The 23,839-nt window shown below is 47.7% G+C and overlaps 1 protein-coding gene across 2 annotated transcripts in view; it reads left to right on the top strand.

The window, feature by feature from the left end:
• The first annotated feature begins 8,329 nt into the window (after positions 1-8,329).
• Positions 8,330-23,839, top strand: part of LOC138566960 (atypical kinase COQ8A, mitochondrial-like) — a 349,117-nt gene continuing 333,607 nt past the window's right edge. Inside the window, exon 1 of one of the 2 annotated variants that reach the window (XM_069644743.1) lies at positions 8,330-8,482. The gene's annotated coding sequence lies outside the window, so the exon portion shown is untranslated. The remainder of the gene's footprint in view (positions 8,483-23,839) is intronic. The other variant, XM_069644744.1, reaches the window with a different exon arrangement.

Here is a 23,839-nt window from a genome sequence, read left to right as displayed (position 1 = left end):
CCGCCCCTTAGTGGGGGCGGTACAGGCCGCCCTTCCCCTCCCCCCAGGCCTGTAAGGAAAATGCGCCGGGGGGGCGGATGATGACGAAAAGGGGACCCGCCCCCCCCCCGGCAGGGCGCGAAAGCTTCAGGGGCAGGGCGGGAAACCGGGGAGGAGCCGGGCATAAAAGCCCGTGCTGGTGTGAGCACTCACACATCCTCCCTCGGTTTCCCGTCTTGCCAGAGCTGCGTCGTTTTCCTGCTGGAAGAAGGATTTCGTTCTGCTGCCCAGATGGATGGAAGGAGGGCTGCTCTTGTTCGTGTGATGCAGCACGGTGGTTCCAGTGTCCCAGCGAGGGTGTTTCTGGTTCCTGGCAGATGAGGAGTTCGAGGGATTTAGAGAGAGCAAAGGTAATGACCGCACCGTTTGGGATTGGTCTTCAGTCAGGGAGGAAAGGGGAGGTTGGGCGTATGTTTTGGCGTAATAGTAATGTTAGCTGCAATAAGTATGTGTATGGCGGGTCACTTACAGGCAGGGTACACGAGGCGGATGTATTGGAGGGCAAAAGAGTAGCCGTTATGCATTATGGAAGGACGGTCGCTGTGCCGCTTTGAGTCCTGCTTGTGAGTAGGAAAGTATGCTGCGTTTCCCTTCGGGAGATGTGTATGGGTTGAGGCAGTAAGAAGGGCCTTTTAACTCTCGCGAAAGAAGTACATGGAAAAAGATGGGGGATTTTGCGGTCCCGTGCCGTTTTGGCGTTTCTAGGTACTGGCGGGATTGCGCCAAAGACTGGTAAGGCTTAGTAGATAACATACTTGCATGCTTCGTGTAACGTAGGAAGTCATTTTAAATTGAAAGGCATTCTTCGGCCAGTACAGTGGTCGGAAAGTGTAACGTGGTGTGCGAAGGGGAATGGGCGTTGTAAGTTAGGGCAACCGATTGTAAAGAAAGCCCAGGGAAACAGCACACAATTTAACCACTACACGGCCGCAGTACAGAGGCAGCCGGGTTAACACTGAATTGAAATTGAAAGGGATTTGCAGACACGGTAGGGTAGGCCAGTTACAGGCCGCCTTCCGGTACAACGTTACCTGATTGTTTGCCCAACTGCATTCTGGAATTCGTAGTCGCCTTTGTTATGGGACGAACGCTTTGCATTCATAGTGGGGGTATGCGAGAGCGCCATGTGTGGAGAGATGGCCAGCTGGCCCCGGATGGGTTGTAAAGAGCAATGCGAGGTGTTTTAGTACCGGAGAGATGATTCGAACTAAAGGCCCAGTTGAGCGCGTTACGGACTGCTTAATATGCATAGCTTACTGAGCGGCATGCCCTTGCCCGGTGGCGTGCTGAGTATGACAAAGATTACGCCGGGGGGATAAAGCCATTTTACAGCGTTGGATGTAATATGTAATTTATGGAAGTCAAGTGATGTAATTTAGGGAAGACAAATTGGTATGTTTATCGGATGGGACAGTGAGGGATTGGGTTTGAGGCAAGACGGGCGGATAACAAATGTGGTACCTTTCCATTGAACAGGTGCTGGTACTTTAGAGGCGAGGTACGGGTACGGCCTACACAGCGACCTTACAATTCTCCTACACAGCTACGTTGAAATAGTTTAGTGCAGAGGTTGACGGGTGCCTTCGAGGCGCTCTTAGCAGTAAAGAGTGAGGTGGTGCATGTTAGAGAAGTCACCAGGCGGGACGTTCTGTGTGCCATCATCTTGCAGGCGGAATGGCCCCCAACATAACGACGCAGGTGGATCTTAGGGCTTGGTGGCTACGGGGCAGGCAGCACAAGGGTGCGGCGCATTACAAAAGGAGATATGGGAAAGGGAATCAGTCATCCGCGGTGCGACAGGCGTTAGGGAGCATGGCGCGAGGCGGGCTAATAGTAGCAAGCCAAGTGAGTAGAGGGTTTTGTGGTTCGCGCCGCACGTTATTTGCAACACGCCGATGCACAGGGGTTCCGCCGATGCACAGGGGTTCCGTGGCGCATGTTGCTAGGGTAAGGTAACTTAGTAGTCGAGGCGGTGCAATTGTATGCCAGGGCTGTTGGGATGGTTTTTCAGACACAGGCGCAGGAGTAATTTAAGTGGAGGTGAATTAGGTTTTTCCCTGGTAACTTTTGCTCGAAGGGTATTTCTTACCTTTATCTGCACAGTTTTGACTTTACGGCCGCCTCTTTATGTGAACGTGTTGTAACTGGTCTGCTCTGCAAATTCTTAACTCAAGGGTTTGGCCTGATCTTGCAACAGGCTCATAATGGGCATCATTTTCATAGTTTCCAAACGTGTATGTTTCGGCTTTGCAGGCCACCGAACCCGTGTGCCGGTTGGACCAGTGTGCCGAATGATACCGCGTCCCAGGGATCGCGTGTAGAGCTCCATGCGGCGGGGCAAGTTTGGAACTTTAGGAATTGTGGCAATTAATCGGCATGCATTTCGCCTCATGTGTGGTTGGGGATGGGGTGTTGGGAAGGCCCCGCAGGTTAGGACAGCGGCATGAACCAGCATTCATTTCGCCTCATGTGTAACTGTTTGGGTGCCCGTCGCGCCACGTTCTTTTCGAATTAAGGAGAACACTGTTTTAGCCAGGGTGGCCGCCACGCCACATGTTACAGGCACACATTCAGTATGGCGTGATGGCAACACACAAAACGCTGCGGTCTTGTTTGTTGATTTTCTGGGACTGTGGTGGTTTAAGGCACACTTAGAACATTCGGGTAGTGGTGTCATTAGGGTGAATGTTGTCAAGGGGTAACTTTGCAAAAAATGTTGGGGGGGACACGACATCTGTAGAAGGGACTGCCCTAGCCAAATGAATGGGGAGAGAGGGGGGGGGAGAAGAAAAAAAAAAAAAAAAAAAGTACAAATTCAGCACCAGTGGGTACCTCATCCCATCAGCACAGCCAGTAGGCCATATATGCAGTTTCACTTCCACATTCTGACATTTGGAGCCGTGTTAGTTCCCCTGCCCCCACCGGATTCGTCGAATTGGTTTGCAGTAGTGGCCGTAGCGCCAGTGGAGAAGTTCGAGGCCAGGTTTCCGGGTTTTCCAGCGCCAGCAGGGTTCGGTTCCAGTCAAAAAGAAGCAAAGGTACAGGTGAGCGAGGGTCGTGCGCAGCAGACAGGGTCACAGATCCGTAGTGTTATTTGCCAGGCACACATGGGGGTGGGCTCTGGGGCCCGCTGGTAATGCAGGGTCAGCCTGGGGGTCACATTAAGGGCACTTGTTTTGCTGCTTCGTGCGTGCTGCTGTTCAAGTTGGGGTCCTGTGGTACCCGAAGAGCTGGTGGGGGTCAGTGAGGTGCCTGAGGGCGCATGCCAGGAGCGAGGGCCCGGTTCCAGACGGGAAGGAGCGTCGCCATGGCGCCTGGTCTTGCCCAAGGTGTTGAGGCCATCATTCAAGAGTATGGGCAAGATTCGGACGGGGGGGTGCCCAGTATGTAATTTTGGGATGGGGCCGGGGGACCAAGGAGTGGGAGTAAGGAAAAGCGGGGATAATCGAAGGACTAGTGAACATCACCAGGCTCAGCATACTCTGGGCATATGGTGCGGCATCCGTTGCTAGGCAAAGAAGCACGTTCGTCTAGGCATATGTTCAGTAGAGTGTGCCTGAGTGGCCGGTGGCGAACTACAATACTAGAGGTTGAATGTACTACACGCTTTAAACAGTGTACGACCGACACCAGATTGGCCTACATGACAGGAAGAGAGAGGTATGACATTAGGCAGAGTTTTGGTAAGTTTCCAACCATGTGAGGTCAATGAAGGGAGCGGTAATTCGGGTAACGGGCAACTAAGGGAGGGGTAATTTAGGGTATGGTTACAAGTGGTACGCTGGGCAAGGTAAGAACGCGCGGCGTGTTGTGGTCGGCCATCGATCAGGCATTTATGTTGTGAGGTAAGGTTTGCTAGTAAACGCCACATGAGTCCATGCACTAGGAAATTTATACACGCGTATACACAAGTGGCAGTATGTTTAGTATACACAAGTGGCAGTATGTTTAGTGTGGAAGCCGATGACACTACGAGCCCCCTCACCCTGAGCAGAGAGCCGCTGGGGAGTGGGGTGCTCGGGGGGAGGGGGGGAAGCCGAGGGCACATAGTAGTGCGCACGAGCCGGGGGGCCACAGGCCATCGTGGCCGGGGGGCAAGACCACTCGGAGCACCACACATTCGCTTCTAGTCCACTCACCCCGAGCAGAAAGCGGCTGGGGAATGGGGGTGCTCGGTCTGGGGATACGGGAAGTAAGGGAGCCATAATATTAAGGGGTACAGACCCTGACACAGCGAAGTGGGGGGGCAAGGGTTAGGGCACAAATAACACTACCGAGCACTATCTGTTGTTGCCCCCCCCCCCTCTCATCCCTCGCTAAACAAATAATCGCATGGGCTGTTCTCTGACAGGCAGGGGGATGTTTCTGGATTCGCCATCCCCTCATCACTTTAAAAGTACCAGGGTATTTTGAAGGGGACGGGACCCACCTGTCCGAGGTGGGCACTGCTTTGACGTCATCAGAATGGATGACGGCACTTCAAAAATGCGGGATGTGTATGAGAGGCCCGAGTGGGGGGTGGGGCACCTCCCAGGATGCCAGCCATTAAAATACAGGGAGTGCCCTGTGGAAGCAAGCTGGGGTGGGGGGAACTCTCTGCCGCCGGCAGCCAGCAGAGAGTCTTGGAGGAATCACAGGCCAATCCCTGAAACAAAGCACTGCTAGCAGACCCACAGGGGTACGAGCAGCCAAGAGTTTAGATGCACGGCGCCCCAAGAGCTATAGGCTTGGGGGAGGCCCTGGGGAAAAAGGGGAGGGATGTAGGGGACTTGGGAGGCAATTCCAAGACCCAAATTGCGGGGGGGGGGGGGGAACGAACCACAAACTAAAAAGAGGGCAGCAAGTGAAGCTGGTTGGAGGGGAACAAGAGGAGAATACGGGGGGGTATGCTACCGGGACCAAAAATTACAGCAGGGGTAAGTCGTCACGAAGGGGGAGGGGCAAGAGGGGGGAGCTGGAGGAAGAAAGGTAGGAGCATCGGGGGCGGGGGGAGCTCGGACAAGGAGGGCCAGCAAGGACAGGAAAGAGGGGGCCTGGCGGGGCGCAGCATAGGGGACCGGGGGAATGGGGGAGACAGTTGGGAAAGGAAGACAGTACGAGGGACAGGGAATCAGGAAGAGATATGACACCAGCCAAGGGGGGGGAGGACACCTGCTAAGGCGGCAGTTGGAGGGGGGGGGCGCCTTGAGTGAGAGGGAATGGCGATGTTTCTGGGGGGCTCGGGGACACAGCAGGGAGACCTGGGGGGGGTTTGGCATAGCGGGGGTAGGACTAGGATGCCAATAACCGGAACTACGCGAAGGCGTAGGGGGGGCTGAGCAGAGTTTGGCAAGAAAAGGTTAGATGGACGTCGCAAGCGACGGCCAACTAGGCAGGCAGAAAGTGGGGGCCGGCATCGGAGGGCGGTGCCGGCCCAAATACGGATACGTAAATAAATTGTAAGGGCACTTGTGGTGGTGCCGGTATAGGAAAATGTAAGGGCACTTGTGGTGGTGCCGGTATAGGAAATTGTAAGGGCACTAGTATGGTGCCGGTATAGGAAATTGTAAGGGCACTAGTATGGTGCCGGTATAGGAACCTGAACATTAGCGAGGCACCGCGTGGCTGCCGGTTTTAGCTAGAGCCCGTAGGACACGGGGCAAGTGTGCGGGGGGTCGGGCACCCGCTACAAGACCTAGCAAGGGGCAGGGTGAAATGGGGGGCACAAATAATTGACTGCAACTACGGCCGGGGTAGAGAGAGGGGGATAGCCAGGGCCGGGCTCAATCCGAGGCGTCCACCGGACGAGTACGATTGGGGGGGAGGGGGGGGAGCCCTAGGTAACCGCACTCGGAATAGTGTATCGGTGACGGTGAATTACGGATCGCCTGTAAGATAACTCCAAGACTTTATGCAAATAAAGCTGCTGAGGCATGTTAACCTTCCAACCCAAACTGGTGTCGTGTCAATTTTCTACTGCTTGCATGGTATGACTGATTAGGAGTAGAGGGGGGGGGGTAAGAAAGGGACGGATAAAGGGGGGGGGGGAGGCAAGGCGCTGAGTGCCCACGCTACGGCGGGCGAACGCGCCAGCGAAAGCAGGCATGGCGGGCGCCGCCCCTTAGTGGGGGCGGTACAGGCCGCCCTTCCCCTCCCCCCAGGCCTGTAAGGAAAATGCGCCGGGGGGGCGGATGATGACGAAAAGGGGACCCGCCCCCCCCCGGCAGGGCGCGAAAGCTTCAGGGGCAGGGCGGGAAACCGGGGAGGAGCCGGGCATAAAAGCCCGTGCTGGTGTGAGCACTCACACATCCTCCCTCGGTTTCCCGTCTTGCCAGAGCTGCGTCGTTTTCCCACCCACCCTCCCGATAAAAAGTATGTGAATAATGTTCTTTTTTGTCTTACAGGTCGCCCAGCGGAGTTACATTGCGATCCCTTTACGAAGCACTGCTAGCAGACCCACAGGGGTACGAGCAGCCAAGAGTTTAGATGCACGGCGCCCCAAGAGCTATAGGCTTGGGGGAGGCCCTGGGGAAAAAGGGGAGGGATGTAGGGGACTTGGGAGGCAATTCCAAGACCCAAATTGCGGGGGGGGGGGGAACGAACCACAAACTAAAAAGAGGGCAGCAAGTGAAGCTGGTTGGAGGGGAACAAGAGGAGAATACGGGGGGGTATGCTACCGGGACCAAAAATTACAGCAGGGGTAAGTCGTCACGAAGGGGGAGGGGCAAGAGGGGGGAGCTGGAGGAAGAAAGGTAGGAGCATCGGGGGCGGGGGGAGCTCGGACAAGGAGGGCCAGCAAGGACAGGAAAGAGGGGGCCTGGCGGGGCGCAGCATAGGGGACCGGGGGAATGGGGGAGACAGTTGGGAAAGGAAGACAGTACGAGGGACAGGGAATCAGGAAGAGATATGACACCAGCCAAGGGGGGGGAGGACACCTGCTAAGGCGGCAGTTGGAGGGGGGGGGCGCCTTGAGTGAGAGGGAATGGCGATGTTTCTGGGGGGCTCGGGGACACAGCAGGGAGACCTGGGGGGGGTTTGGCATAGCGGGGGTAGGACTAGGATGCCAATAACCGGAACTACGCGAAGGCGTAGGGGGGGCTGAGCAGAGTTTGGCAAGAAAAGGTTAGATGGACGTCGCAAGCGACGGCCAACTAGGCAGGCAGAAAGTGGGGGCCGGCATCGGAGGGCGGTGCCGGCCCAAATACGGATACGTAAATAAATTGTAAGGGCACTTGTGGTGGTGCCGGTATAGGAAAATGTAAGGGCACTTGTGGTGGTGCCGGTATAGGAAATTGTAAGGGCACTAGTATGGTGCCGGTATAGGAAATTGTAAGGGCACTAGTATGGTGCCGGTATAGGAACCTGAACATTAGCGAGGCACCGCGTGGCTGCCGGTTTTAGCTAGAGCCCGTAGGACACGGGGCAAGTGTGCGGGGGGTCGGGCACCCGCTACAAGACCTAGCAAGGGGCAGGGTGAAATGGGGGGCACACATAATTGACTGCAACTACGGCCGGGGTAGAGAGAGGGGGATAGCCAGGGCCGGGCTCAATCCGAGGCGTCCACCGGACGAGTACGATTGGGGGGGAGGGGGGGGAGCCCTAGGTAACCGCACTCGGAATAGTGTATCGGTGACGGTGAATTACGGATCGCCTGTAAGATAACTCCAAGACTTTATGCAAATAAAGCTGCTGAGGCATGTTAACCTTCCAACCCAAACTGGTGTCGTGTCAATTTTCTACTGCTTGCATGGTATGACTGATTAGGAGTAGAGGGGGGGGGTAAGAAAGGGACGGATAAAGGGGGGGGGGAGGCAAGGCGCTGAGTGCCCACGCTAAGGCAGAATTGCGTCAACTTGAACACCCAAAGGTAAATTGTGGCAAACAGGCTCTTGTGGCACCGTGTTTCACACACTGACTGGCCCCGTATTCAGTCCGTTTTTTCATAGCTCTCAACTCACACGCTTTTGGCGGGTGTCACCCGCCTTGTAAACAGCTGGCTCACCCGCCAAGCCGCCTGCACGACCACTTGTTTCAATTGGCCTCTCACCCGCCAAAAATAAAATCGGGTGTTTTCACCCGCCTTTGCGACATAAATGGTTGAGAGCTATATTTGCTGTTTTCTTTTCTGGGGAGTGGGGACACGTTGCGTACGTTTCCGAGTCTCTTTTCTGCCATGCTTCACCCCTCCCCCGTCAGCTTCTCTTTGTCTCACTCCCAGCCTCCCTACATGTCATACGTGCTCAGAGAAGTTGCACCAACAGTTAGTCCGGTGATCCCATTGGGCCGCTGCAGTAGAGGGGCGGAGTTGAGGAGAAGCAACACCGTGCCTGCTGCTGCAGGCAGGCAGCAGCTGAGGCACTGTGGGGGAGTAAGGAGCAGACAGCCAACGTTTGGGTTCCGGACGGTGAAGAGAGACTCAGGACTGGATCCTAGGGCGAGAGGAGAAATCCACTGGGGTTTGTAGGTAAGAAAGGGATCGGCAGAACATGAAGGGCTGACAAGAAGCACGCTGACGACAGGAGCACAGGCACACACACACACACACACACACACACCCGTGAGGTCAGGGCGCTCCTCTTTGCAAGTTAGTAAACATGAGGCTGAATAGAGTGGCATGGTCACGAGCGCGGGGTGCATCTGGAAGCCCAGTTTAGGAAGAGCGTGATAAAGATGACTTTATTTATAGATATCATTTCCATAACATGCATATCTCATTAACATATTTCGAAAAGGGGAGGGTAATAGGGGATTGCACCTCTGCAGGGCTCGGTGATTGAAGAGGGACTGCAGGTTCAAGCGGGGCATGCGGGGCTGGCGGTGGTGCTTTGCAGTTGGCCGTGGTGCGGTCGGTTCTGGTGGTCGGACTGGCATAGCAACGACAGCACACACTGACTTAGCCCTTTTTTCCAGTAGTGGACTGGCCTGTAGGGCAATCTGGAGGTTTCCCAGTGGCCCTCTTTTGAATGGGATGAAGTGAATAATGTGTCACAAAGTATTCAGTACATGGTAATATGAGACGACTTTGTGAAACATTTCCTTGGCAACACATTGGGCTAGTACACGATTGCACTGCTCTAGTATATTTTCATTAGTTCCCTCCCTCTACACAGCATCCCCCCCAACCCCTCAATCTCCCCAAAGAAGGAGCCTGGTAACATTTTTTATTTTATTGCAATATGGCTTAAACAAGTTAAACCTTTTGCAAAACAATTTCATAAAACAATTTAAAAAAACAACAAAAGTAATATATAATAGCAAGTAACACATTTAAAAAATAAAACAAACACATCACAACATGAGAGAAAATCATCAATGCACTTAAAATGTTAACCTTTGCCAGGTATTCCAAATTTCTTGAAAGCAATTAGTAAACAATTCATCACTGCAATACTCAAACGTGTTCTTTCTGAGCTTAAAATATAGTGCCAAAAATATTCTGATGTTTGACACACACCCCCTATTTCACAAAGTTCGTAAACGCCTGAATTTGGAGAGCTATAAAACAGGGACAGTCAATTACGAGATGTCTCACACAGTTTCCGCATCTCCCCCGCATAATCTACAACCTCTCTTGGAGTGGGGTTTACCCATTATAGCACCAATTACTTCATTTGTTAGCTACAGATTAAAACGTGATCTTAAAAACTGTTTCCTAAAATGGAGCGACGCGTGTCTACTGTTAATGTTAAAGGACATTTGTACCACGCACTATCACCACCGAAGTGGTCCCCTGGCGCTCTGGCGGCTCTGAAAAATACCCGGGCAAGGCGAGCAACCTAAGGCTCTGATGTCATACAGGAAATGCCCAGACACTTTGAGCCCTAGCAGTCTTCTACGGTTTTCAACCCAGTCAGCCCTAAATAGTCTACACTTTGTTTTATTAGGTGCATACATTAAGTCTTCTACAGTAATATCGTTTCTCAGAAGATAGTTCCTACCGGCCTTGTCCCATTTGTTTAAAACCCTGCAGCTTCTTGAATCAACCGCTCGCATATTTACCTGAAATAGCGAGTTAAAAGGAGGCAACCGAGTCTTGGCATATAGCTGCATGGTTTGGCACACAACACAGGCTGCTAAAGACTAGAGACCCAACTCATGTCGAATGGCACAAATCGAAGTTCCCCGAGTTAATGACAAGATCTTCCTCCACAGAGAAGCCTTGATTTTGTCCCACGCAGCACTATCATCTAATGATTGGGCTACATAGAGAATTCTATGAACTCTATCTAGGAACACTATTTTGCATATACAACGGGATCATGGGTTTAATTGAAAATCTCCCAAAACGATTATCCAACGCTCTTAACTGGGCGGACATACAAGTGATCATAGGCATCTGCTCTTAGTGTGTCGTCTCTGTTTTAAGTTCTCGAAATAGCGCACACAGATACTTGAATTTCATAACTGTTTCGATCTTTACTCCATTTAACAAGAATCCAAAACTGTAACTTCTATTACGAGCTTGTCTATTTGGTTTCAAGATCATCCTTTTAGTTTTTGCTGCATAAACTGTCAGATCCAAATCAGCCAGAAATTGTGTCAAAGCATCAATACCCCACTGCAGACCAATAACCGTTTGATCACATATTATATCATCTGCATATGCCATAAACTGTAGATGGAACTGACCAGTTTTTGGGGTGTTAGAATGAGGCATTTACAGAAATCGTGGATGTGAAAGTTAAACAGAAAAGGCGCCAAAATGTAGTCTTGTCTGAATCCACGATCCGTCACTAGCCACTCTGTGAAGTTAACATTCGGTCCAATATGATTCGTATTCTGGTATTTGAATGCCTGACAATCAAGATGTTAAGCAAATTACCTGGGCAACCAGCATCCCTCAGTTTGCTTCAGAGCTTGTCTCTGTTGACACAGTCAAAGGCTTGCGACAGATCCAAAAGAACTAAAAAATACCACTCTGTTGCAAGCCCAGGCTATCCCAGATAGAAACTTCAAGACCAGACAATTCAAAGATGTACCCACACCTTTTCTGAACCCCGATTGAGCCATATCGACTAGCCAAGCCCTATTTGCCCAGGCTTCCAGGTCTCTTAAAACAAGCACTGAGAAAATGTTGCTACTGACAAGGAAATTGGTCGATAGTTGATGGGATTCATTCTATCCCCTTTTTAAAATATAACAACTATATGCGCAACCTTCCATGAGAACAGAATAGAGTGGCAGTGGATTATATTTGAAAAAAATTACATAGGAATAGCGACCAAACTTCCATGCTGGATTTGAAGCTCATGTTTATTAAGCCATCAGACTTAAGCAGTTCGGTAGAAGGCCACTTGAAACAAACACATGATCTATAGTCGATTTTGCTTTTGCACTTTTCCAAGTGAATTGCGGTGGCTGGTCCCCCACTATGCCACCATTTAGGTAGCGCATATCCCAAAGATCGAGCTCTGCCAGAATAAGCACACCTCGCACACGCAAAGCTGATTTCTTGGTTGAGCGTGGTTCTAGAGCATACCATGATTCCTCCAGGCATTCACTATTGAAATCACCCATTAGTAAAAAAGAAAGGGTTGCACTCTTCAGCCAGTAAGCAAATACATCAGATAATTGAGTCAAAAAATGTGAGATTGAACAGTTCTTGAGATTGACATATACATTAATCAGAATAAAGATGGAACTAACTTCGGCTATAGCAGAAGTAACCTCCTAATTTAACAACAAAAATGTCAGGATTATTCAACTCAACCTTGGTGGCATGGTATCCTAGATTATTTTGAACCGCGCATAAAAGAGCACCGTAGGGATGATTTTTAGAACCTCGCCAAGCTTTGACGACACATGTAGTAAAACCATCAATTACAGGTATAACCTCTAACCACGTCTCATGTAAGCACACAATGTCATAAGCATCCCCACAAAAAATGTCAAAGAATGAGAACCTATAGTGAGCATGACCCCCAGAATTCCAACATATCAATTTTATACCACTCTTTCAGTTGTCCCCGAAACCCACGGGGCATTGTGTATGTAGGGTTCATGTGATATGCTCCCAGTCATCTGGTTGCGTTCTAGTCTCTTGTCCGTGACCCCTAAAAGTGATCCAGCGACTATCTACGTAATGATTTGAAACACAGATTTTTAGAGGTGTCAAACCACCAGTTTTGTCTGACTCAATACCATTGAAAGTTGGAACCTTAGAAGACCCTCCTTAGGAGATGGGGAGGGCAACTGTTCAAAGACATCAAAACCATATTAATGCAAATAATTGGCTTCTTCAAAAGCCACTATTCGAGAGCAAACATAAAGTTGAATTAAATCAACCCTATCAGTGTTGACATTCAACCTGCATTATGTCTGAGGTCCTCAAAAATCTCAGCCGTGGTATTTCGTTAGAGTCAGCACATACTGCCTGTTGAGGGGGGGAACCACACATAGTCCTAAAAAAAAGTTCCATGTACAGTGTAATTTTGGAGGAATCAATGTGGATAACTACTAAGTTGGAGTCCTTGTGGAACCTACCATACCATTTATGGTGACCTTGCCCTTTGGAAATTGGTCTATCAGAATATTGCTTTTTCAAGTCATCCCGCCTGGGGATACCCATGTTGCTGCGTCTCTCTTCCAAAGTCACAAAGGTCTCAATATGTGTCCATGGTGAGGGCAAGATTGCAACATCTGTTACTTGGGCGCCTTGGTTGGAGGGACTGGCGGCTAACCGTTCTGTGATAATGTGGCGCCTCTCCTCCAAAATTATGAACAACCCCACGTTCCCCCCTCCTGCCCGTTTGGTTATAGGGACAGTTGTGCAATATTTGGCTAACCCAAATTCATTAGCACTAAACCTACTGTCTACATCACCCTGTGAACGGCCCACAAACACTGTCTTCAAGGGAGGCAATATTCCATTATTCCTAGGCTGACTACAGTCAATGCTTACCACATCACGTGACTCGGGAATTCTCATTTCATTCACGGGCATACCGGGACAGTGCATGTCTTGACCGAGGTCATTAAAAGAAACCCCTTCACCCATGTCACCAAGGTCATCAGGATATACAGTTAAGATACTCAAATCCAATAACAAATTTGAAAACTCTTTACAACTATTAGCGGGTTTCAAATGGTGGGTAATAGCCCGTTTACCTGATAACGGTTTACACCCTTTTTTGCCCTCTTTATTTGGTATGGATAACAATTCCTTTTAGGATTTTATCTCAGCAGCTGTGTGTTGCCCAGGGTTTGTCACCCCTCTTCCCATCTCCAAATTACCCACAGTACGTCTGTCATCAGAATACAACTGGTTTCATTTGTACTAGCTTCCACTCCTATGAGCCCATGTAATCGGCACAAACATTTTCTTGAACCCTTGTTTTTAACTTTGGTGAGACTTTTCATATTTTTTTTATTTCTTAGTCATAGCAACCTGCTGGATTAGCTTAATATTGTCGTTTGGATGATTTTTGTTTTTAGTAGTGACTTGTTTGGGTAACCTGCCTAATTGTAGACCCCTCACCAATGACCAGGGCTTGAGGGGGATTGTTGACATCACTGGCCTTTCACATTTACCCTGATTTACCGTCTCGTGTTGTTGCTGAGGGAAATCGCTTGCCTTATCGTCAACAACTAACCCATCAGCTTCCCTCAAACTCTGATCACACACCAGCAGGGACTCCACACTGTTATCAACAGGATTTCCAACACTCATAACAGAATGTGACAAATCCTTGCTCTGTGGGAAGGAAGTGGATTTTGCCAATCCCAATATAAAACCTTCCAAAAAAGATAACTTATTTAGAATCGTCATCATGTTAACATTGGAATTGGCGTAATCCTCATGCAAAAGTTCAAAGGACTTAACCAAGTTTGTTAAAGTAAAGTTCAAAGCACAAAGAATCGGTGCAGTTCCGGCATCCATAGGTGTCTTTGTAGTTGTTGAAGAAAAAAGTCTGGGCTTAGTCATTGTTTATGGTTTTGTCGGCAAAAGCAGAAGGCCCATCCAACCCTAAAGAATAAGATGCATACAGAGAGGGAGAGTGAGAAAGATGAGATGAAGGGACATACTGATGTGACACTGCGGCCCATTCCTCTCTCGTGTCCATTTTCCACGCCCATCCCAGACATTGTCACAGAATTAATCATGCTGGTGTTCAAGTCACACATGGGTGGTATGCTGGCAGGGGTGCTGGTTTCAAAAGCCAGCATAGCTGAGTGTGATACAAACTTTCCACCTGCTTGGCAAGAATCAGGTTGTATCGCAATCGCTGTCCTGACTGTGAAGGGACCCTTACTTTGGAGACTAACCCGGGTGGAATTATTAGCAGTAATTGTCTCGCTTCTGGGTATTATTGGAATGTCCAGAGCATTGGCCAAGGCCACCCCCAAGTGAGCATCTGGGAATTTGTTAGGATCAAATACCACCTTACCACTGAACCACCAATGCTTAACCAGAAGGAGGCCTTATCTGTGATTTGTATGGAAGTCCAGCGGGTGGAGGAGGAGAAGAGGGAAACTGCTCACCATGCCATAAAATATAATTTATGTATACCTGGAAAATCGGGGTTATCAAAAAATGTGGATATGGGGGAAATGAAAGATGTAGATTGGGCAACTATAATCTCCTCCCTGTGGCAAAAATTGGCACCGTGATAAGAGTACTGGTTCGACAGCTGCCCGGGAGGAGATTTTATTAACAGTAAAATCTTAGAACACCCGAGGTAATGTGCATCTTTTTACTAATCAGGAATTTGTGTATAATTTGAGACTGGCTTACTGTGTTTGTCTCCAGGAGACATGGCTTACCTCTGCCCCTATTCTAGATGGCTTTACGGTATTTGTCCAACTAGGCAAAGTATTGGCGGCAGACCCTCAGGGGGATTGCTGACTGCAATTGACAACACATCAGGCTTAAGTGGGGATAAAGTTGAAAATCTTCCATTTGGGGCACTGGCAATTGAACTTTGCTCCTGTGATGATAGGGTTAAGCTCTTGATCATCAATATATATTGGCATAAGGGGATTGCATCTTTGGATGACTTCCTAAGTTCTATAGGTGACACCATAGATACCTGGAGTGAGAGAAATTTGAATGGGAGTGTTATGGTGCTCAGTGATCTCAATGCTGACTGTGACCCCCAGGGTCCTTTATGGAACTTGGAAGACCTAACTGGTGGTGACTCAGCAAAGAGATCCCTGGGCAGCAAGTGGAAGGTAGGGCTCGAGGGTCGTGGTCTCCAACCACTAGTGGGAAGAGCGTCCAATTCCATTAGATTGGTTAAGCTCCTCTTTGATCGACTAAATCTCTGTAGATTCTTTTCTTATGAACACTGCCAGTCTTTTGAGGTGATGAAAACTGATTGGAGTGACCATTCTATTTTGACAGCTTCAATTGATTTGTTGCTAAGCACCAGGGAATATTTGTCCCAACCGCGAGTAACTGCTAATGTGGCTGGGAATGCTGTTAAATGGACAAACCAGAATATACCTCTGCTGAATTTAAGGGTAGGGCATGCACTTGACCTGCCCTCTTACGAGTGGAAGATTAGATGTTTTAATACTAATGAGTTTCAAAAACTTGTTAGGGGAATAGTGACTGGCATAAGGGCAGGTCAGGGGAGTAGATGTAAACAACTATCCAGACATACTCATGGCTTTAGCATTGAATCAGCTAAAGCAAAAAGATCTATGAGAAGGGAAATCCGTAAGATACAGTCCAATAACTCTAAACAGGCTACCTGTAATGAATTAATTAGAAAGGTAAGACAGTCCTATAGGAATCTCTGCAAATCTCGTAAATATATCACCCTACAGCAAGATGCAGAATTGATGCTTGGCATCTTGATTAAAGCTGATGTCAGCGAGTTTTGGTATCTTATTAACTGGCAAGACCCTAATTATGCTGTAACTCAGCTCAAATCAATTTCAGAACAAGAGTGGGTGAAATACTATGAATATAGATTCGGGCTCCCTATGATCAATTGCGCGATGGTAATCCCAATGAAGGGAAATGCTACATGGGATCCCCAATTGGATCTGTTTACTATCTATGGCCTAATATCCAAATGTAAGTCCTCTCGTGCACCCGGCCTTAATGGCCTCACAAAGTACACCTTTAAGGGAGATCGTAATTTGTAGACAAATTTGCTGTACCTGCAATTTAGAGATATTATCTCTACTGGGAACACTCCAATCTCCTGGAATACGGCACATGTGATACCCATTTAAAGTGTGGGGGCAGGACAGATCCCAGCAACTATAGACCAATCTCCTTTATCAATGCCAACTGTAAAATCTTTTCGGCATTCCTGCTCTCACACTTGGACGAGTGGGCATCTATTTACCACCCGCTGAATCAATTCCAGATCGGTTTCAGGAAGGGACATTCCACAAATATTAATGGCTTTGGCACTTCAGTGTATACAAGAGGAGGTATGGCTGCAACCTAAGGGCTGTCCGTATATGGCCTCGATTGATTTAACCGCCCTTTTGATTCTATCGACCGCGGCAGATTGTGGGCCAAATTAACTAAGTGGGGCCTGCCTGATGGACTGTTAAGACTTATCAGCGGGGTGTACGAAAACTGTGGCATATAGGTCCGACTAAATCAAAAAGGGGACATATCTAGGAGAATACGATCCTATCAGGGGGTGAGACAAAGTTGTGTCTTGGCCCCATGGTTATTTACCCAGTATTTCTCTAATGTGACATTATCGCTGGCTAAAGAGGGATTGGTTGCCCCAAAGATTGGTACCGAAAAAATTGTATGCTTAATATATGCTGATGTATTGATTTTTGATTGTTCTAAAGTTGGGTTGCAAAGATCCTTAAATAATTTTGAGACATTTGCCAATGACAACAGGCTAATTATTAACCCAATAAAACTTAGATTCTTGCCTTCAAAAAAACGAAAGGGACAATTAAAGGACCTGCATGTACTGTTGGAGCCATGCCGCTGAAATTGGCGGACTGAGTACGGTACCTGGGCTTTCATTTTTCCGCTTGTAAAGACCTTAAAACAGCAAATGAGATCTTACTACTTACTACACAAGGCAAAACTCTTAGAAGCCCAGGTTATCCGAATCGATCGTAAGTTTGGTAGATTCTCCCTCAAACCCTCAATGATGTTCTATGAAGGAAAAATAGTGCCTAAATTGATCTATGGCCTTGAATTAAGATTGGATAACTTATGTAAAGTCTTGAACAGAATTGAGGGGAAAATATGGAGGTGAATACTGGGCGTGCCTAACGCAATACCGATCTCAGCTATTCGTTTTGAGCTGGGAGCGGTGTCGCTGTGGGCTCTGGTTCAATGGGCTCCGCTTGTCCTCTATTCAAAAATCATTACACCATCCCTGACTCACTTCATCAACTAATGAGCCGAAACTTGGACAACTCCTCTGTACTAAAGGCCTTCAGAGTTCGGTCAGAGCTCATTTTAAATGAGATTGGGATGTCTGTGGAAACCCTGATCCTTAACCCTGTGAGGACAAAGTGAGCCCTATTTGATTATGACTGGTCGCAGAATACTGATGTATTCCATTCCTACTCGTCGATGAGTCGTTTGAATCATGAGCACAGACGAAGAGGAATTTTGACTAAGATCTTGTTACAATTCCCTTACCGCCATTATAGAGGTATGCTCCTGAGGGCGAGGTGGAACCTGCTCCCTACTGGGGAAATACAACTCAGGAGATCCTTTATTCCGGTGGATTTAGCTTCCTGCAGGTTCTGTATGACAAAGTTGGAAACCTTAAGGCATTTGGTTCTCGAATGCCCCTCACTACAGGGCCTAAGAGCTAAGTTCCTGAAACCATTAGCAATGAACCCATATCTCTATGATGAAGATCTGATATGGAAACACTGTCTCGAAAAAACTTCGATATTCGGGAAGGGCTGGCTCTGGCTGGTTTATCAATTTTCTATTATTGGTGGTATTTCTTTTATTTGATGTGAATGTATCTCTTTTTTTTTTAATATGTTGTGCTAAATGTAGAGCTATCTGTTTTTTTAATGTATTTTGTGATGATGGTGAATTTCCTTTTGTAAAGGTTTGAATTAGCCAAATACAATTTTTTAAAAGCCACCTTACTGCGTAGCGCATACATCCCGTAATGGGACGATTTAAATTGGCAGCCTTACTAAGCAAGACCGCTTAACAAAATAGGTTTCAAGAAGAACCACAGAGTCAGACCGGAGGGTCAAGAGCAAACCGGAAAGTACACCAGGTGGAGATAACACACAAATGAGCGCTCGGCACTCCCGTTTCTCCCCATGATTAATGCAGCCGTGGTGATCTGAATACAGCCCAGGAGTTTTTAAATTACCACTTTCAGGAGTACGAATCAAACATGGCAAACTACACTTAAACTATGCTGGGAAGCCATCACAGACCACTCGATCACCGCTCTGCTTTATGTCCTCCAGAGACTGGGCTCCTCCCAGGTAGAAGAGGCTGAAAACAGACCGTGAACAAGTCTTGTGATCTCTTGCCATTACTGGTACCCAGTCTTGTGATCTCTTACTCTTGTCTGGTACCCCTGTCTCATGACCCCATATGCTTTTTGTTGTTCCCGAGGTGTAAGACTACTTAGACGTTATTTAACGTTCCCCTTATGCCCTGTAGCCTCTCTGAGGTCTTGCACCCCAGAGTGCACGTTGCTTGTGTCTGCACAATACCCCTGTGGTCCCCAACGGTACCTTGCTCATGGATGCACCCTGTGACCAGGGCTCAAGATTAGATTTTGAGGAGTATTTTGCACCCTATTTTTAAACTTTGAGAGCAAATTATATTTCATGGGAGTCAAAATAAGTTTTCTCCTTCACAAGAGAGTCCAAAGCATGCGACATCCAGCAGACAAGGCCACATTTTTTAAATTGTATAATAACTAATAATAATAACTTGTCACTTTATGTAGCGCTTTTATCCTAAGGAAATTATGGAACTCATCATGCAGCAGCGTTCCACATCATGACAGAAAAGCAGGTTTCTCTCACAATTTTAACAGATGAAGCATTGGGTGCAGTAGGACAGCACCCTCGCAAATGGAAGAGATGAGTACTGACACTCTAAGCTTCCCTTGCATTCAAGGAGTAGCTACAGCAGTAGCATGTGCTTGTTAATGCTTCGCTCACACAGAACAGGCCAGCTGGAGAAGAACTGCAGGTTTCGCCCACACGAACAGGAAAGCCGACCAAGAGCACCCGCAATGTAAGCTTTTGTCTTGTAGAAGAGATAAGTGTGAATCGGGGCAAGGCAAAGCAAAGACAGGAGATTGCCACACGCAGAGCACATAAGGAATAGGTTTCCGCTGTGGATTCTCAAAACATAATGAACCGGTATAGCATAGTCTGCAGGACTGAACACTCCCCCGCTTAATATAGATCAGTAGATAAAGCTTTCTTCACACAGAATAGGAATGTTGCTGGTCTCAACAGTACGCAATTGCCACACATAGAACAGATAAGTTATAGGTCACAGCAGTACAAATTCCACTTTCATATAATAGGAGTTACATGAGATGGAGCAATGCAAGCAGCCCCATAATGAACAGGTAAATGAAGGGCCTTAGCAATGCGTGGAATAGTAGCAACAAAGGCCTTGGCAGTCCAATTTCTCCTAAGAAAGAACATGTCCAGCATGTGCCACAGTGATTAAAGCTCCTCTTGCATAGAAAGGGTACAGCATAAACACACAGCAGTAGGAGAACCCCCTACACAAACAGGAACAGTTAATTGCCTTTGCAGTGCAAGCGATTCACAGATAGTCAGTATCAGTGCTATAAAGGTACTATTTGAAATACTTAGGCTAACTCTGCTTCTGGAATCGGAAACGGTCCATGTAGTAGCAAATCGTAATTCAGAGGGAATTCAACCTAAGAACAACATTATTTATGTACCAACTACCAGCCACTCTAAAGCTGGTTAATTTCCTAAAGTATGTTGCAAAATGGGATGTTAATATTATGCAGGAGAAAAAGTTACTCCATACACATTTCATTATTCCTCTACAAAGTTCTTCACATTTGATCTCTTTTGTATATATTTTAAGACCTAAACAAACCTGGCCAATCATAAACCTGACCTGCCACTCCTTCCCCTCCCCCTTAAGCACTCTCTTGTGCAACCCCTTCTAAAGAAGCCCTCTGCCGATCCGTCCTCTCCAGATAGCTATCTGCCGATCTCCATCACTCCTTTCCTGGGCAAACTCTTGGAAAAGCTGGCCATCAGCCAGCTTGATCTACGTTCTGAATCTGTTGGTTACCTCCATGACCACCATTCTGGCTTCAGAGCTGCCAGAAGCACGGAAAATGCTCTGGACACCCGTGAAGACTTGCTCTCCAATTGTGACTCTAATCTCCCTTCTGTCCTCATTCTCCTTGATCTATCCTCTGCTTTTGACATGGTCAGCCATGCCATCCTGCTACATTGTCTCTGGAACAACCTTGGTATTACTGATCAGGCCTGGCCTGGTTGACCTCCTTTCTCACTGACTCTCTCTCTTTCTCTCTCTTTCTTGTTTTCTCTTTCTACCCCCCTCCGCCATCCCCCACTCTGGGCCCTCTTCCTGCTCCTTCCTGTGAGGCTAAGAATCTTGGTGTCATCTTTGTCTCCACCCTCTCCTTCTCTCCTCACATCTCTGACGTCTCTAAGAAGTTGAACTATCAGCGGCACCTCCTCAGAGGTATTTTTCCTTTTCTCACTTTCCACCAGAAGCTCACTGTCTCCAGAGCTCTAGTCCTCTCTAGGCTGGACTATTGCAACAACCTCTTTCTAAATCTTCCTGCCTCTACTCTTCGACCTTTACAAATTATCCAGAACAGGACTGCAAGACTTGTCCTTGGCCTCCAGCCCAGGGATCATATCTTTCCAGCTCTGGAATCTCTTCACTGGCTCCACGTGGCTGCAAGGATAAATTTCAAGACCCTCTGCATTGTCCACAAGGCTTTCTGGGGCTGCTCTACCTCCAACTTTCTCTTCCAAAACCTCTTCCTTCTCGAGCTCTCTGTTCATCCACCTCCAACTCTCTGAGGGTCAGACGCTTCGCGAAGCAGAGGGTTGGGGGCAGATCTATCTCCTCGGCTGGGGCCTCCCTCTGCTACAGCCTCCCTGCGTGTCTCAAACTTGAGCAGAACCACCTCCGGTTCTGGAAGCATCTCAAGACCTTCCTTTTCGCTTCCGCTTTCTCTCTTCCTCTCTCCTGCTGATGCACCTGACTGCTCCACACATTGGTCACCTGGTCACCCTCTGAACTCTGGCCCAGACTCCAGCATGTCCAGTTACCCTCAAACTGACCCCGGGCTCCCCAGCATTTAAGGGTCTGTATCTGCAACCATTCAGTCCCTTCTCTCTGCACTTATGAGCCACCTGCTGGCCGCACTTTTGAGTTAACGGCACTTCCCCTTTGCCTCCTGGCACTTTTCCCCTTCCCTCTTCCCCGCACTTGTGTGATCTGAATGACAGAAGACCTAGTAACATTGTTATGTTGTCCTCCCTTGTTTCCCCCTCCTTGTCGCGCCTAGAAACACTTGTGTACAGGTGCGTTATAAATGCCACATCATATCAAAGTAAAGCCAAGAAGACTTGTATTATGTGTTTTGAGGTTTGATAGCAGAATGGTCTTTTGATGATTAATGAAAGGTCCTAATTTCCTTGAACGAATACTACAGTATGGAATGCTCAGTGCTAAAATCTATAATCTTGTGGTCAAATGTTGGCTGAACCGAGTTAGCCTTACATTGGTTAGAGAACTTACTATTGAATGATGTAGCAAGTCTCACAGTGCTTAGAGGTTGGAGGAACCGCATTTATAGTACCATTTACGGCATTGGCTCCAAGTTAAGGTTTAATGGAGGTTTAAACTAGACATTGCGTACTCATCCGTGACCCAGTTAAGGTTTTGAGGTGGTAGTATTAAACACAATGAGCCTCTTTACGAGTTTGGCATTAAAGCAGCTGTTTTGCTGCCAATTCAGTGGTGCAGTTACAGTGATTCTGTTGCCACCAAGGAACTACTGTCCCTTTGTTACCGCATCACCTAACTCGCAATGAGGCCCACTGTTTGTATAATTAGACTGTGAAAATTAAAATGCAAGAGTAAAAATGATTAGCCTCCGCAAGAGTCTAGTAAACATGCAACAGCTCACCAAAACGTGACTTAACTTGAAAACAAATAGAGTACATTATCAACAAAACAGTTGTGTAGCCAAGATGTCTGGCTTCAAACAATTACATTTATAAAATACCTTCTCCTACACATTTAATATGTACAAATGCACAATAATGAATGCACACTGCACAGACACTTGATACGTGTGTCCAATGCAAGCGTGCATTCAGTGGAAAAAGCATCATTTGTACAAAAGGATACTTCTCCAGTTTTAATTATGTTTCCATCCCAATACTGACAAGATCCTAAAAAGCTAGGAAAATAAATACGCATGCATAATTCCATTCTCCATGATAATCTTCAGACAACAAACACAGCAGAAGTTGAACTGAAGCCATTCCTTATCTCACTGTGTGCAAACTCAGTGCACACAGCTGAAAGCAAAAAAATGCCCATTTTCAGACCTCTCCTCTGTGACTTGCAACTTCGTCCAGACAGATAAAAATTAAAAGATGTCCTCGGCCTTCTGTCAAGTCACTTGCCCTTTGCCCTGCCCTCTGCTCTCAGCTGCTGCGTACTTGTGCTCGTGGAAAGAGAAAAGGTGTTCTCGTTCCAAGATTTGACTGTGTAAAAAGGCCAAGTAACACCTATCTGGAGGCCTGCCTGTAACTCTACTGAGAAAATTCTTAGGGAGTAGTACTGTGTACACAAGACAAAATACAAGTAATTAACATCATGTTTAAACATTTTTAGGTGTGGGGGTGGATGACCTAATCGAATTCCTGAGCCACGGACAAAAAGAAGGGTACATGTTGTTTGAAACTGGCCCCGCGCCTTTCCGTGATGTAAACAAGCCCCTTACTTGCCCTTCTGACCAGGGGGAGGGGGTTACGTTGCTGCTAAAAGAGAGGCCACCTCGGCCGGAAGCAGCGGTGGGCGGGCCGCGGATCAAAGGCCACATTCTAATCCGTGATTAGGTGGCATGGACAAACTCGGATCCCTGGAATGGAGGTGGCACAGCAGGTCCAGGGGTTGAAAAGCCAGTGCTGTTCCTGCATTGGAGGCATAGAACTACCTATAATAGTTAGCAATGCACTGTTGACAAATTTCACGTTTTGAAAAAGGCAGGCATAAAAAAAGGGGGTAGGGGCTAACGATCCCGTTTTACCGCTTTCCAGGTCATTGCTGGGTAAAGATATCACATAATGGCTGCTTCTAAGCGCAACAACTGTTTTAAAGATATGGGAACAGTTAATATTTGAGGGTGGCACTATACAAACACAGGCAATGATTGTCATACCCCAGTTATTTTTCCTGGCGTGTGATTGGTCAAAAGCCAGTCAGTATCAACTAATGATCAGGTTCACCATTCGATACTGTATGTTTTCATATCACATCTCAGTTATGCTATGAATCCCCATTGGCAAAGCCAACAGTTTTGGCTTTTGTGTTTGCATAGCATAGGCATTTGCCAGACACTTCCATACTGGCACTACCTGGCTATGAGATGGCAACAGCAGGCAAATGGTTTGAGGACTTGGGCATATGATGGCAGTGTGCCTGGCATATCCAGACCGGATGCCTGTAACAAAAGACAACACTGTTGACTTTGCCAATTAATGTTTTACCAGGACATTAATCCAAAGCACAGATATGAGGATACACGTATTGCTTAAACGTGAAGTGGCTGAAGGCACACTCGGGGAAGGAATTTCTACGGTTGCAAGTTAGTCATTACTTATTTTCAGAAGACTG

Source organism: Ambystoma mexicanum, chromosome 2p (genome assembly GCF_040938575.1).
Source record: "Ambystoma mexicanum isolate Mex_15411 chromosome 2p, UKY_AmexF1_1, whole genome shotgun sequence".
Classification (NCBI taxonomy): domain Eukaryota; kingdom Metazoa; phylum Chordata; class Amphibia; order Caudata; family Ambystomatidae; genus Ambystoma; species Ambystoma mexicanum.
The sequence above is the reverse complement of the archived record's forward strand: the minus strand, read 5'-3'. Positions and strand labels throughout refer to the sequence as shown.